At 41.0% G+C, this 14393-nt stretch overlaps 1 long non-coding RNA gene across 1 annotated transcript; it reads left to right on the top strand.

Moving 5' to 3' along the window:
• Positions 1 to 271: 271 nt before the first annotated feature.
• Positions 272 to 5068, top strand: LOC148003803 (uncharacterized). Its single transcript, XR_015629677.1, has 3 exons — positions 272 to 359; positions 4238 to 4561; positions 4923 to 5068. It is a non-coding gene; the product is annotated as an uncharacterized LOC148003803 (long non-coding RNA).
• Positions 5069 to 14393: the final 9325 nt, after the last annotated feature.

The following is a 14393-nucleotide window of genomic DNA, read 5'->3' as shown; positions in this document are numbered from 1 at the left end:
GTAAAAACAGCCGTGCAAGAAAGAGCAACACCATCTGTATACTAGAAAGCTAAAGAGTCATTGTCCTTGTGGACAGGGCTCCCGCAGCCAACACTGTGTCAGGCAGCTGCATTCATAACCACATCGCACCTAACAGGGAAGCTGAAGCGGTGACGTCATAGTCTAATTCACAGCCAAACGTAGCTCACGAAAGAGAAACAGAAGGCAGGAACACGTGAGCGGATCTTGTTTTCAAACTTCTTCTGAGCTGGAGAGGTGCACTGTCTTGACTAACGTGCAGACCCTAGAGTTTCAGCACCACGTAAAGCTGACATCGAGAGCACACAGCCTTAATCCCAGAACTCGGGAGATAGAAGCAGGTACGTCAGAAGGTCACGGCCATCCTGGCCCGCTCGATGCTATCTAGGAAAAATAGACTTACTACTCGCCTTGCTCAGTTTAAGGCCGTTGTTCAAGGAGGAAAGATGATTGACAGGAACACTTCCAGATATCTTTAGCTCTCATCAAATCCTGGCATATGTGGGTGTGTCAACCTGTACTAAAGATTCGGACCTCTCCTAGGGCCACAGTGCTAGGCTGAGCATAAAGAACAAAGAGCGGGGGTTGGGGATTTAGCTCAGTGGTAGAGCGCTTGCCTAGCAAGCGCAAGGCCCTGGGTTCGGTCCTCAGCTCCGAAAAAAAATAAAAAATAAAAAAGAACAAAGAGCGTCCTCGGGAGACTTCTCCCTCAAAATATTTTAGCTGCAGACAAAAGGAAGGATTCAGTGAAGGTCAGTTAGTGTATCCGAACACACCCCTTGCATGCTGTCTACCACCTTGAACAGCTTCAGTCAGGTTCTTCCTAAGGAGACTGACTCTTCATGCCTGCTCAATAATTAAACATTCTCCATGCATTCAGTCTGTGTTTGAAAACACAGATAGTCAGAGAACACTCTTCGTCATCATGCAGGGATAAAGAAAAGAGTCATTGAGGTTTTTCCTACGGTGTCTGTCTGTCATTAATGCCCTAGATATCGTCAGCGATTCCCACAGCCTTTTCTAAAAGGAGAGAGAAGAAAGACTGTTTCCTAGGTGTCATATTTCTGCTTAATCATTTGGAATTACTAAAAGTACCTGGGAAATTTGAGCTGCAACTTTCTGTTTTCCAGGATTTTCTAAAAGGTGATTGACTCCCTGTGGAAGTCAGATTTCCAGTCACATCTTCAACTGACCCCCTGCCTCCCTCTTCTTGGTTATTTCAAAATTACTTGTTACTTAAACCTTCTCAGAATCATATTCACAAGTGGCTGTATTTATATCATTTGCACCTCTCCCTCGCCCCTCCTGTGTCTCCTCAACTCCCTGTCAAATTATTAACCTCTTCTTCTTCACTGCTGTTGCACACACACACACACACACACACACACACACACACACACACGCTGTCATCTACATTGGTTCCCAGTTTTGAAACCCATGTAAACACCTATCTATGCCTTAAGACCACAAGAAACACAGCACCACTCTCCTTCAAAGACAAAATGACTAGTCGCAGCTTCACTCATTCATCTCCAATCTTAGTCATAATGCATTCCTGAACCCTCACCAGTTTTTTGTTTCCCTTGGCCTTACGATGTTCAGTTTAGGCATAACTGCTACAGACTAAGATAGCTACATAGAAGAAAGCACCGGTCTCTGAAGCACCCTTGATTTTTGAAGTAACATTTTGGCTAACGCCTTAGTTTATTTTCCTGTGGCTGTGATAAAATAGCCTGGAAAGAGCAACTTCAGGGAGAAAGGTTTAACCTGGCTCACAGTTCTTACGAGCACTGTCCCACACGGCAAGGAACCCATGGTAAAAGAAAGACAAAAGCTTAAAACAGAGGATCACACTGCGTCTGCTACTGAGAAGGAAAGGGAGTGGGTGCATGGACTCGGCTCTCTTTCTTTTTTGTATTCAGTCCAGGACCCTAACCCCAGTGAATGTGAACGACACTGTTCGGTTTTAGCCTGAGCCTTCCCACCTCAATTAATCCCAGTAAAATAATCCCTCAGAGGCATGTCTCCTGGGTGAGCTTATCTCCCTGATACTCTTTGATTCTGACGAGTTGACAGTTAACAGTAGCCATCACAGCCAATTAGCCCCGTCGTCTACTGCAATAAGAGACTTAGCACTGAGCACTATGAGAAGAAATGGACAGCTCAGGAGGAAAGCAGTCTCCGTTCCCATCACTGGACCATTCAACAATCTGCTAGAAAAAACAATCTGCTGAAGGGGAACAGTTGAAAGGAAATCCACGAAGGAAGCCAGTTGCAGCCTTTCTAATTCTATTACCTTAGCTGTTGAGTGAGTGGCTTTATGTTATCTGCTCAAACTAAAGGATTATTTTTCTTTCATCTCTGTCATAACCTCTGCTGTGGTCCCATCTGGACTACTCCTTGGCACCCTGCTGGTTCATCATTACCCATTTTTTCCTTCTTGAAACAGGAACTCGCCCTGGCATCAACTCTGTCCTGTTCTAAGCCCAATCATTCAAGAGGTCTTCCCAAACACTCTCTACTTTTGCTCCCCAAGTGTTTTCCTGGTATTTTTAGGGTCACACTGCAGCTTGGTCTCTAATCCAGAACCTCAACATTAAAAAGCTGATCTTCCAGAAGCTATTCCAAGAAAAACAGCATCCCAAAACTTGGAGCTTAGATGGGAAAGTCTCAGTCCTCCCAGAAACTGCATGTGGCTTCCAACCCTGGGTTCAACACAATATCAAACGAACTAGGATGCCCTTGGAAGCCTCACTGCTCAAGCCACACCTTTGAGGGGCTAATGTCAGCCTCTCTAGATGGGGACCTTGGCTTAAATCATCTTCATCCCCTCTCCACCTACCCCTGATGGCAACCTTCCAGATAGACAATCATTGAAATTGTAAAGGTGATAGGTTCCTAAGAGCAGCCCTACATCAGTCTTTTTTTTTTTTTTTTTTTTTTTTTGTGGCAGCCAAACTTTTATTAAAATCTTATGGAGAGCGCCGCGCGCCGGCATGGCGCGGCTTATATACACCCTAGCATGGCACATCCACACCTGATTGGTTGCTTACCCATGATCTCATTAGGCACGCCCCGGAGTGGGCAAAGACCTGGCACGAAGGCACTCTTGCACATAGTTAACTTCCTGAAAGGAAGTTGGCTGGCGTGGCGGAGGCCAGTGCCATCTTGTAATGGCGAAAGCTATCCTGGCTTTCCACGTGGGGCGCAGTGGGAGCCAGCGCCATCTTGTGGTGGCAAATGTTATTGCGGCCCTCTACATCTCCCCCTATTTATTTATTTTATAACAGTCCTGATTTATATCATATTATTTTATAATAGTCCTGATCACCCTATCGCGTGCAATGAGGAAACCTCAGCGATGTGGAAGGGCTGGTCAAAGGATCATTGAGTCTCTCTCATCCCAGTGCAATGGATCCACAGATCCATGGGGTGCAAGAGCAGAGAACTCAGATACCGACTAATTCCTGAGCATAGATAACCAAATTCCAGGGGAGGCCCCTTGTACAATGGCCACAAGTGCTTGAGTGATAACGGCCTTGTCACGTGTCTGTTGAGATCTGAGTTTGCAAACCAACCATAGCATGAACACTAATCCACAGCATAGGGCTGCACCAAACAGAGCCACTCCCGATAAGTAGCGGGCACCTCATCTGGTTCACCTCAGCTGTTACCACCAAGGGCTGTAGTCAAGCCGACCTATAATAGAATTTAGAATCCCCAATTGTTAGTAACTACTCCAGAAAGTTTACCCACTGTGCTTGTCTAACAATAGATTGGGGGAGGATAACTCCAGACACTGCAGACACAATGTCTGCAGCAGTAATGGCTGCTACAATAGCAGCGAAAGTGTCAAGGTCTTTTCCAGGACAGTTTAGGATCAGTCATTTTTCTCTGGAACAACCAGCAGGCAAGGGAAACATGTTTGAGATCTGTATAACCAGGACAAAGTTCCCCAGTCCACAGCAGCTTTACGCAGGTGGCATTCCTGTGAAGCTACAGTTTGTAAAATGACCAGTTAAGGCAGCAAGAGTCACCAGGGAAATGAGGGAGGCAGCAACGGCTGGAGTCCAGTCTTCTCCAGGAAGCAGCAGTGCACAGAGGGTCAGAGAGCGGGCCACAGTGGGACGGGACGCACGTAGCGGTAACACTGACTGTAGCAACGGCAAAATCTCTGTGATGACAAAAGGTGAAGGGGAATCTTCTATCTTCCTCTCAGGGCAGAGGAATGACTCCAGAGACCCGAACCACGAAAGCTGAATCTTCATGCAACCAGGATCAGCAAGTCTCACCCGCCACTCAGGCAGCTGGCACACTCTTGTAGCATCCTCAATTCCTGCTGCTTCTGGATTCTCTCCGCGGACGGAGGCTCCCCTCGGCGCCTGGCGATGGTGTGGCGTTTTTTATCCCGGGTTCTCGGCACCAAATGTCCCACGCGCAACCTCACCAGCAAGAAAACACGCGGGGACATACGAATCCTTGCGGCAGCCAAAACCTTTTATTAATCTTAAGGAGAGCCCCTACATCAGTCTTACAATGGAAGGTACACAAGACTGAAATCAGACAGCCTCCTCTCTAACCCATCCATAAGATCTTAAGCATCATTAATAGGTCTCTTTAAGTCTCGGGTCCTCAGTCTGATACATGAAGATAATCTAGCATTCTCTCAAAGATTTAAGGAGCTAAATTATGCAAAGTACTGAGAGTATCCAACTGCCAGGAAGTGCTGAGGAGGTAATTGTTCTGAGAGAAGCAACATTAGGAACAGGATGTGTTTTTACCTTCAAGGATAATGAAAGTAGAAATGCATTCAGAATCCAAGCCTGGGCAGGGAATTAGGGACAACCCTGTTTACATCACACAAACCTCATTTTCTGTCAACGGTCCAATATCCTTTTCTGCAGCTTAAATCCTGCACAAGACGACTTCAGCCTTTTGTTCAGCAACTGACAAAGATTTAAGCAATGAATGATGCCGAATGATGCTGGACATGGTCCCAAAGCTCTTCTTCATTAAAAAATTATGTGATAAGCCTACTTTTAAACTATAATACAGTGAGAACTTTTTTCTTTTGTTTAAAGCCCAAGGTATCTTTTAACAGTTTCAATTAACTCCTGGCCCTTTCTCCTCAGTTGCAGTCTTCTTGAAAAAGACCTCCTTCCCACACTGACTGTCAATTACAGACCAGCCAAGCTACAAGGAAAGTCCTCAAGTGAAGTTGTTATCACCCTTGAGGGCATTTCCAACCTAGTTCCCACACTGGCTACTTTATACCAGTGAAGCTTGACATTCTATTGCTCTATTTGGGCCTGGAGCAATCCTGAGGAGAGGGGCAGGTAATTAACTGAATAATCTGGTAAATCGAGTAGGCCAAGGAATCAGATTTTGGAGGTGAAAAAAGTCACTCTGATAAAGTATCAGTTTACTGGTTGATGTGCACAGGAAGTCAGAGATGTGCGATGCCTGCCCTGCTAGGTTTTCACTTTGCTTTGATCTGATGTTTGTTAGTCTATGTCTTCCTCTTAACATGGGGTGGTTTCCTCTGTGCCTTGCCTTATAGATTGATGTGGATTCTTTCTTGTTTCCTAGAGACACACAGCAGCTACAACCTTAGCTTTGTCCTGAGCAAAGACTCTGCACTTTAACTTTTGAACAATGTAGGAACTGTTACGATTATGGGAGCTTTTCTCTTGGAGCTAGGGATATGAATGGTTCAATAAAGTTCTTGTCATACAAGCATGAGTTCTGACCCATGATACTCATGTAAAAGCTGGGCATGATGATTTAGGTCTGGAACCCTGAAGCTAGGGAAGAGCAAACACATGCAGATCCCCAGAGGCTTTGGCCGGCCACGCCAGCTAAATCAGTGATATCAGGGTTCAGTGACAAACCCTACCTCAAAAAAAAAAAAAGATGGAGTGTATTAGAGGAAGACACATGACATACACCTTTGGACTCAACGTGCGTGCACTAATACATGTCCACATGCATGCACACGTGTGTGCATATAAACACACACACATATGCTCAAACGTATTTTATAGTTTTTTTTAGAGAAAATATGCCCTCTCATGCTATATGTTGTCTATAAGCATCCTCTGGGATTCATTAACTTACTCTAGAGTTATACTGACTAACTAAATGGAGACCATCAAATCTGCCCATACAGCCTTAAGAACAAAACCAATCTCCCAGGCTTCTTTTGAAGCAATCTTGTTTGCTAAATTGTACAAGGATTTAAAGATAATGCCAGAGACTTTTTGCTTGACTTTCCTCTCGCTAAATTCAATTTGCTGCATTATCAAGGGCTCACAGCAAGAAAGACCACAGTCGAAGAAAAGAAGAGAGGAATATTGTGGTGATGAAGAATGTTGGGGTGATATTAGCCTTATCCTTGAGAAACTGAAAATGAAATACAGAACCTTTGTAAGGAGTAGCCTTTTAGAAAATATACAGAAATTGCTCATGTGAAAGGAATCCACTCAATAGAGCCACGTTTGGGTTCTTTGACTGCTGTTGATATTTTGTTTTAGGTTTGGCTGGTTTTTGTTTTGTTCTGTTTTGGGTATTGTTCTAGTGGAGAAAGGTCATTTCAAAAATTATAGATATAAACAACGTTCAGAATAAAAAGTAAGTCATGTAAATTTAGCGTTTGCCGTAGCAAAGAAAGTCATTGACATGCCATCAAGGGCAAACCTAAGAAGAATGAATGTGTAGGCATGCCTGTCTAGAGCTCGGGGAAGAGGGGTTATCATCTGGCTCGCCTTCCTTTGTTTACTTTGCATGCTTTGTTGTGTGATCTTTCTTATTCTCCAAATTAGATAGAGCGCCTGGATTTTATCACTTTGCATGCAGGGATTGTTTTCAATATTTCTTGTATGTAAATGATAGCACCCTACTAGCCTTTCTCGGTGGATACAATGAGCGCTCTCTTACAAAGATCACATAAAGAGAGAAAAAGACTAGCTGGTGATTTTTAATTTTATCTGACCAGTAGAATCGTGCACGGAGCATGCTGGGAACACTAGAGAAGACCCAGAAGACAATGAAGTAGTAAGAGTTACCAGGTGAGCAGTGTGAGTCCCACACATATGGGACAATGTGATTGTAATCGTCACATCCCTGAAAATGGTCTTAGGTGACAGCTCTTCTATTATCCCTCCTCCAGCATCTAGTTTAAATCCCCTCTCTGCTAATTTTGGTGACTTCCTTAAGTAACCCTGGCACTCAATCCTGAAGGGTCTAAAGTCCCAGAAATCAAATGCCACTCGGTCCAGGATCACTGTGCTTGCATATCCACAGTGACAAGCAAGGGAAGAAAGAGGATGTACCCATAGCTGTCACAGTCACCATGGTCACTACAGCTCTAGAGAGTCATCTCTATTGCTTCTGATTTCATTCAGCAGCCACTGTGAGTGTCACTGCTTGTACTGTTAATGGCCAACTGGCAGGAATTGGTTTTGGTTGTTTTGTTATTGTTGTTGTTCTTGTTTTGGTTTTTTGAATCATTGTCGCTTCAAGGCGTCTACTCTAGCTTGCATAGTGTCTTGCATGTAACAGATGTTGAATGAATGGTTTCGGTTGGCAAGCTCACAGTATTTAATCTGGGGCTATTTGACAATCATTGAGTCTTCCAAGGGGCTTGTTGATTGACAATATTTATAATAAAACAACATGTGCTATATTCTTTGCTTCTGACATACATAAAAAATTTTTGACTGGCTTAAATTAACCTTTTTAAGAATAGTGAAACCGGGTTGGAGAGATGGCTCAGCAGTTAAGAGCACCCGACTGCTCTTCCAAAGGTCCTGAGGTCCTGAGTTCAATTCCCAGCAACCACATGGTGGCTCACAACCATCTGTAAAGAGATCCGATGCCCTCTTCTGGTGTGTCTGAAGACAGCTACAGTGTACTTACATATAATAAATAAATAAATCTAAAAAAAAAAAGAATAGTGAAACCGAGGGGAGATAAGAGATTCTGTAAGTAAACATGCAAGAGTATGTAAACATATGTAAGAGGGATTTTGAGTAGGACACAGAATATTAGAGGAATAACTGAAAATAAATAGTAATTGATCTCAAAGCCCATGACTCCTCATCTTCTCTCCAGAATGTGATATTGTCTACTAGAAGAGCACCTGCATATGATTTTATCATATCAAATAAGAATTAAAAAATTGTCCATTAATGTACACCTGAACAATGGAGATGTTGGAAATTACGTCGTGATGTTGTTCTCTCTCTGAACAAGTGAAAATTGAATTCAACTCCACGTTTATCCCTTTGGTTAGCCCAAACACATACATTTTCTGAAGTAAAAGCATTGGGAGGGCTGGTGTTGTGGCTTGGTAGGAGAATGTTTGTATAACATCAGAGAGACCCAGGGCTCAATCCCCAGTACAACCAAAGTTAAAAAGAAAAAGTTTGGGATGGAGTATATGTCTTGTTTGGTAGGGTGTTAACACCGCACACAGTAATCTTTTGATACAGTGCCACTTAAACTGACTGTGCTGCATGTGCCTGAAATCACAACACTAGAGAATCAGGATCAGGAGGATCAGAAGTTCGGTGTCTGTCTGTCTGTCTGTCTGTCTGTCTCTGTGTGTGTGTTTGGTGTGTGTGTGTGTGTGTGTGTGTGTGTGTGTGTGTGTGTGTTTAAACTGCAGAGCATTCCATCACACAGACACACGACAACCTAACATTCCTCTAGTTAAATGATTTCTTCACCATTTATCACTACTAATCAGTTGAATCTTGGACTTGCAATGATAGAATTCCAATTTACCTGAGAAATTAATCTTTTATTTATGGGCTATCAGTAAAATATGTATGATACTGGTAATGCATAATTAATTCTTATTGTATTTGTCTTTTAATAAGTCTTGCATGTTGCTCACCATGACCTCCTTTCTTCAACTTGACTCCCATTTATTAAATATAAGCCAACAGAATGGATTGAATTCTAAATCATGGCACTCAATCTCTCTGCCTGTATCTTCAAGCTTCTTGTTTGTGAGGGTTGCATTGCTAAATTTGAGTATCTTTCTATATTAATATCACCATATTAGGGTGTCTATTTGAAAATGAAATAATAGATATACCAGTAAATACAAAGCAATAAGTCCACAGTTTAAAAGAAATTAAGGTGAATGTCAGTGAAACCTGACTATAAACCTGAAGAAATTCCATTAGGTCAAGAGATATCTATAAGTGCTCCTGTTTCTATAATTGGTTTGGTGAATTTTGTTGTAGTTGAACATCTCAGAGATGTCAATGTAATCCAGAAACTATATTCTAGAGACAGTGTTTCTTGGTATTCATTTACAGTAGATATGTTCTGTAAGGTTAGTGTGATGGGTATTAGTGAATATTGAACCATTGTGCTAAGAGAAATTAGGGTCCTATGAAGCACTTGCCTCAGTCATTGCACCAACTGATTTATACAATCTCATTTAATATATAAAAGCACCTTGTCTCCTAAGTGTGGGATTCATCACCAATTAGATTCACAGCCAACAGTATCAAAGTTGCTGCCCAAAGACATCCATCAAACACTTGTATTTTCTCTATAAGTCATACATGACATAGTCTTCTTACATTCTGCCATTAGCCAGCTCTGAAGCACTCGGCCTGAGGGACATTTTAAATGTAAAATCACTAACAACAGAAAAGCGACACCATAGATTAGAGAAGAGACACTATTTGCAGCAAGAAAAGTAAAATAGGATTATTTGAAGAATTGGAATCTTCTCAACCCAAACTAATAAAAAAAAGTAAGGCAATGTACATACTAATTTAGACATTATAGAACGTATACATGTATTCAAATGTGCTGTGTACCATAAATATATGACAACTATTGTCAGTTGTCAGATTTCAAAAAGAGGAGAATGTTTGCATGAATTCTAAAAGTCATGAAAGAAGGGGGCCATTTCATGATGTGTTTGTATATCTTTTTTTTTCTTTTTCTTTTTTTCGGAGCTGGGGACCGAACCCAGGGCCTTGCACTTGCTAGGCAAGCGCTCTACCACTGAGCTAAATCCCCAACCCCGTGTTTGTATATCTTTAGAAAGATTTTGTACATCTGGTTTGCATCTTTGAAGAAATATTCTGTGTTTGTTTATTTATTTATTTATTTACTTACTTACTTACTTATATGTGATGATAACAATTAAATAAAAGAGGCCAGGAATTTAAGGTGAGTGTAGAAGGATTTGAAGTAAGTAAATGAAATGTGGGAAATAATGTAATTATATTTTAATTAAAAGTATTCTGTGATAATGTAACAATTTGGCAGAGTGGCAGACTTCAGTATCTATGCAAATTATCTGTGGCCACCAATTCTACTCTTAGAATGTTCCCAAGAGAAATAAGTACATGTGCAGAGAAAGGGCCTTACATGAGGATGTTCATCTGGACAGTGGTGACACACACCTTTAATCCCAGCAGTCAACAGTAGATCTCTGTGAGGTTGAGCCCAACCCAGTCTATACTGTAAGTTCCAGAACAGCCAGGGCTATACAATGACTCGGAAAAAACCCTGACTCAGGAGTAAGGGGGAGCTCAAAAGGTCGCACTACTGTTCATTTTAAAACAGAGAAACTAAGAAAAAAAGTAAATGAAGAAATTGTGATATAGTCAGATAATGGAAATAATAGCAATAAAAATGAGTTACATTCTGTCCCTGCCCCACTCTACCTCCAAAAAAGTACTATTTTAACAGGAGGCAATCAAAGAGAATTCTTAAAAATTGTAATAAGGATGCTAAAAGGTTGCTTCCACAACCCCTGGCAAGTGGGAAGGAATTCTGTTTTCTATAAGAGGCTGGCCACTAGGAGTTTGACCATGCTCCAGTGAGTGTATTAGCAATACAAATTGGACTTGATGCCTTTATCTTTTTTCTTTTTCCTCATCTCCTTCTCCTCTTCCTCTTCTTCCTCCTCCCCCTCCTCCTTCTCCTTCTCTCCCTCCTCTTCTCTTGCTCCTCCTTCTTCCCACCCCCCTCCTTCTTATCTAAAGGTCATAAGGGTAAGGGGACAGACCTGGGAGAACTGAGAAGTGAGTGTGATCAGGTTACATGTTGTGAAATTCACAAATAATCAATACAAATATTATGTATTTCTAGGAGAAAAAGAGATAAACTTGAGAAATGTTACATTAAAAGAAAGAAGCCAGACCCAAAGAAGAATGATAAATGGTTCTGTCTGTAGGACATCAGAAACAAATCTATGAAGACAGAAGGTGACCAACAGTTACTTCAGATGGGTGACATTGACTGTGGAGGGACATAAGTGAATTCTCTGGAAGAGTAGAAGTAGTCTATATTGTTCTAGGTGGCTGGTATACAGATTTATAGGTATATGAAAATTCATTTAGCTCTTAGACAATGTTTCTATTGCTACCCTAACAAATTATCATAAAATTAATAGCTAAAAATCCATAAATTTAATCCCCATGATTTGTAGACCGGAAATCTAGAAAAAGTCTCTCTGGGTTAAATGAGAGTTGTACCAAGGTCGCACTCCCTTCTGAAAGTTTTAAAGGAAACACTTGTCTTGCTTTTTTCCTGTTTCATAAGTTTCACCCATTCCTTGAGTCATGGCCTTCCTCCTTCAAAGCAAGTAATTAGGGTTTTCAGGTCTCCTTCCCTTGTACCTCCCTCTTCTACTTCCAAGAACATCTATGACTGCAATGTGTCCACAAGGATAATTCAAAAAAATGGATCCCTGTAAAAGTCTTTCGCCCATCTGGAAATTTTCTTCTGTCACTCAAGGTGATTGTTCAGAGTCCAGTTACTGAGATATGGGATTTCTTTAGAGATATTCTATTCACTTCAGCATTTAAGGTTTTGCTGAGTGGGTATAAATTATACACCTGGAAATGCCATAAAGAAAGCTTTTCAAAAATACATGTGCCATTTTGAGCTCTATTCTCCAGTCCACACCTCTGCCTGTGAGCAAGGATCTGCACTCCACTCCCCAGTCCACATCTCTGCCTACCTCCCAGGAGGTCTGTTCCCACCTAGGATAACCAGACCACAGCTTTCCTAGCTCCTTATAGGCCTGCTGCCACCTAGGTCAATCAGTCACTGAGGCATGCTACTGCCAGAGAGTCTCAGCCCAGCCAACATCACAGACAATTGGATGGCTAAAAGCAAGCGCAAAAAAAAAAAAAAAAAAAAAAAAAAAAAAAAAAAAAAAAAACACAATCAAAAAAAGCCAATGCGGGGTTGGGGATTTAGCTCAGTGGTAGAGCGCCCTGGGTTCGGTCCCCAGCTCCAAAAAAAAAAAAAAAAAAAAAAAAAAAAGCCAATGCAATGCAAGCCCCAGATTTGCTAACATGCCTGAAGAGCTAGACTATGACCATAAATCTTATCTTATAAAAATGATAGGGACCTTTAAAGAGGAAATAAGTAAATCCCTAAAGAAATACAGGAAAATGCAAGCAAACTGGTAGAGGCTTTTAAAGGGGAAACAAATAAATTGCTTCAAAAAAATACAGGAAAATGTAATCAAACAGGTAAAGGAAATGAATAAAACTATTCAAAATCTGAAAATAAAAATAGAAGTAATAAATAAAATGCAAGTGGACGCAATCCTGGAGATGGAAAACTTAGGAAAGAGAAGAAGAACTACAGATGCAAGTGTCACCAACCAGAAAACCAGAGATGGAAGAGAGAATCTCAGGTGTAGAAGATACAATAGAATAAATTGATACATTGGTCAAAAAAAAGTGCCAAGTCTAAAAAGTATCTAATACAAAACATCCAGAAAATTTGGGATACTATGAAAAGACCAAAATTAATAATAATAAGAATAGAAGAGGGAAAAGATTCCCAGTTCAAAGACCCAGAAAATATCTTCAACAAAATCATAGAAATGTTCCTAACCAAAAGAAAAAGATGGCAATAAACATACAAGAAACCTACAGAATACCAAATAGATAGGACCAGAAAAGAAAACTCCCCTGCCACATAATAATGCAAATACTAAATGTACAGAACAAAGAAATATTAAAAGCTGCAAGGGGAAAAGACCAAGTGATATATAAGGGCAGATCTATTAGAATTACACCAGACTTCTCAGCAGAGATTCTAAAACCCAAAAGATCCTGGACAGATACCTTGTAGACTCTAAGAGAACACAGATGTCAACCCAGACTACTACACCCAGCAAAACTTTCAATCACTGTAGATGGAGAACCCAAGATATTCCATTACAAAATCAAATTTTAATCCAGTCCTGCAGAGGATACTAGAAGGAAAACTCTAACACATGAAGAGTAACCATACCCAAGAAAACTCAAGAAATTAACCATCTCACAGCAAAACCAAGAGAAACAACACACATGCATGCACATATGCTCGCACACACTCACACACACACACACACACACACACACACACACACACACACACACGGACACGCAGAATACCACCACCAACATCAAAATAACAGGAACTGGCAATCATTGGTCCTTAGTATCTCTCAATGTCAATGGACTCAGTTCACTAATAAAAAGACACAGGCTAAGAGAATGGATATGTAAACAGGATCCATAATTCTGCTGCATACAAGAAACACACCATAGAGCTAGAGAGATGGCTCCTTAGTTAAGAGCACTGTCTGCTCTTCCAGAGGTCCTAAGCTCAATTCCCAACAACCACATGGTAGTTCACAACCATCTGTAATGGGATTCAATGCCCTTTTCTGGTGTGTCTGAAGATAGCAACGGTGTACTCATATACGTAAAATAAATCTTTCTTTAAAAAAAAGGAAGAAAGAAAGATAAGATACCTCAGCAACGGAGATAGAGACTACCTCAGAGTAAAAGAATTTAAAAAGGTTTTCTAAGTAAACAGACCCAAGAAACAGGCTGGAGTCACCATTCTAATATCAAATAAACTAGACTTTCAACCAAAAGTAATAAAAAGAGATGGTAACAGATACTTCATACTCATCAAAGGAAAAATCCACCACGATGACATCTCAATTCTGAACATCTATGCCCCAAATGCAAGGGCACCCACATTTGTAAAAGAAACATTGCTAAAGCTTAAATGACACACCAAACCTTGCACAATAATAGTGGGGTACTTCAACATCCTACTGTCACCAATGTATGGGTCACTGGAAAAGAAACTAAACAGAAATAATTGAACAGATGTTATAAGCCAAATAGACATAAGAGATATCTACAGAATATTGCACTCAAACACAAAAGAATACACGTTCTTCTCAGTACATCAAGAAACTTCCAAAATTGACCATACACTCAGTCACAAAGCAAGCCTCAACAGATACAAGAAGATTGAAATAACCCCTTGCAGCCTATCAGACCACCACGGATTAAACTTGGACTTCAACAGCAACA

The sequence above is a fragment of the Rattus norvegicus genome, chromosome 9 (assembly GCF_021556685.1).
Source record: "Rattus norvegicus strain SHRSP/BbbUtx chromosome 9, alternate assembly SHRSP_T2T, whole genome shotgun sequence".
Lineage (NCBI taxonomy): Eukaryota > Metazoa > Chordata > Mammalia > Rodentia > Muridae > Rattus > Rattus norvegicus.
Note: the sequence above shows the minus strand (reverse complement) of the source record. Positions and strands in the feature narration are given on the sequence as shown.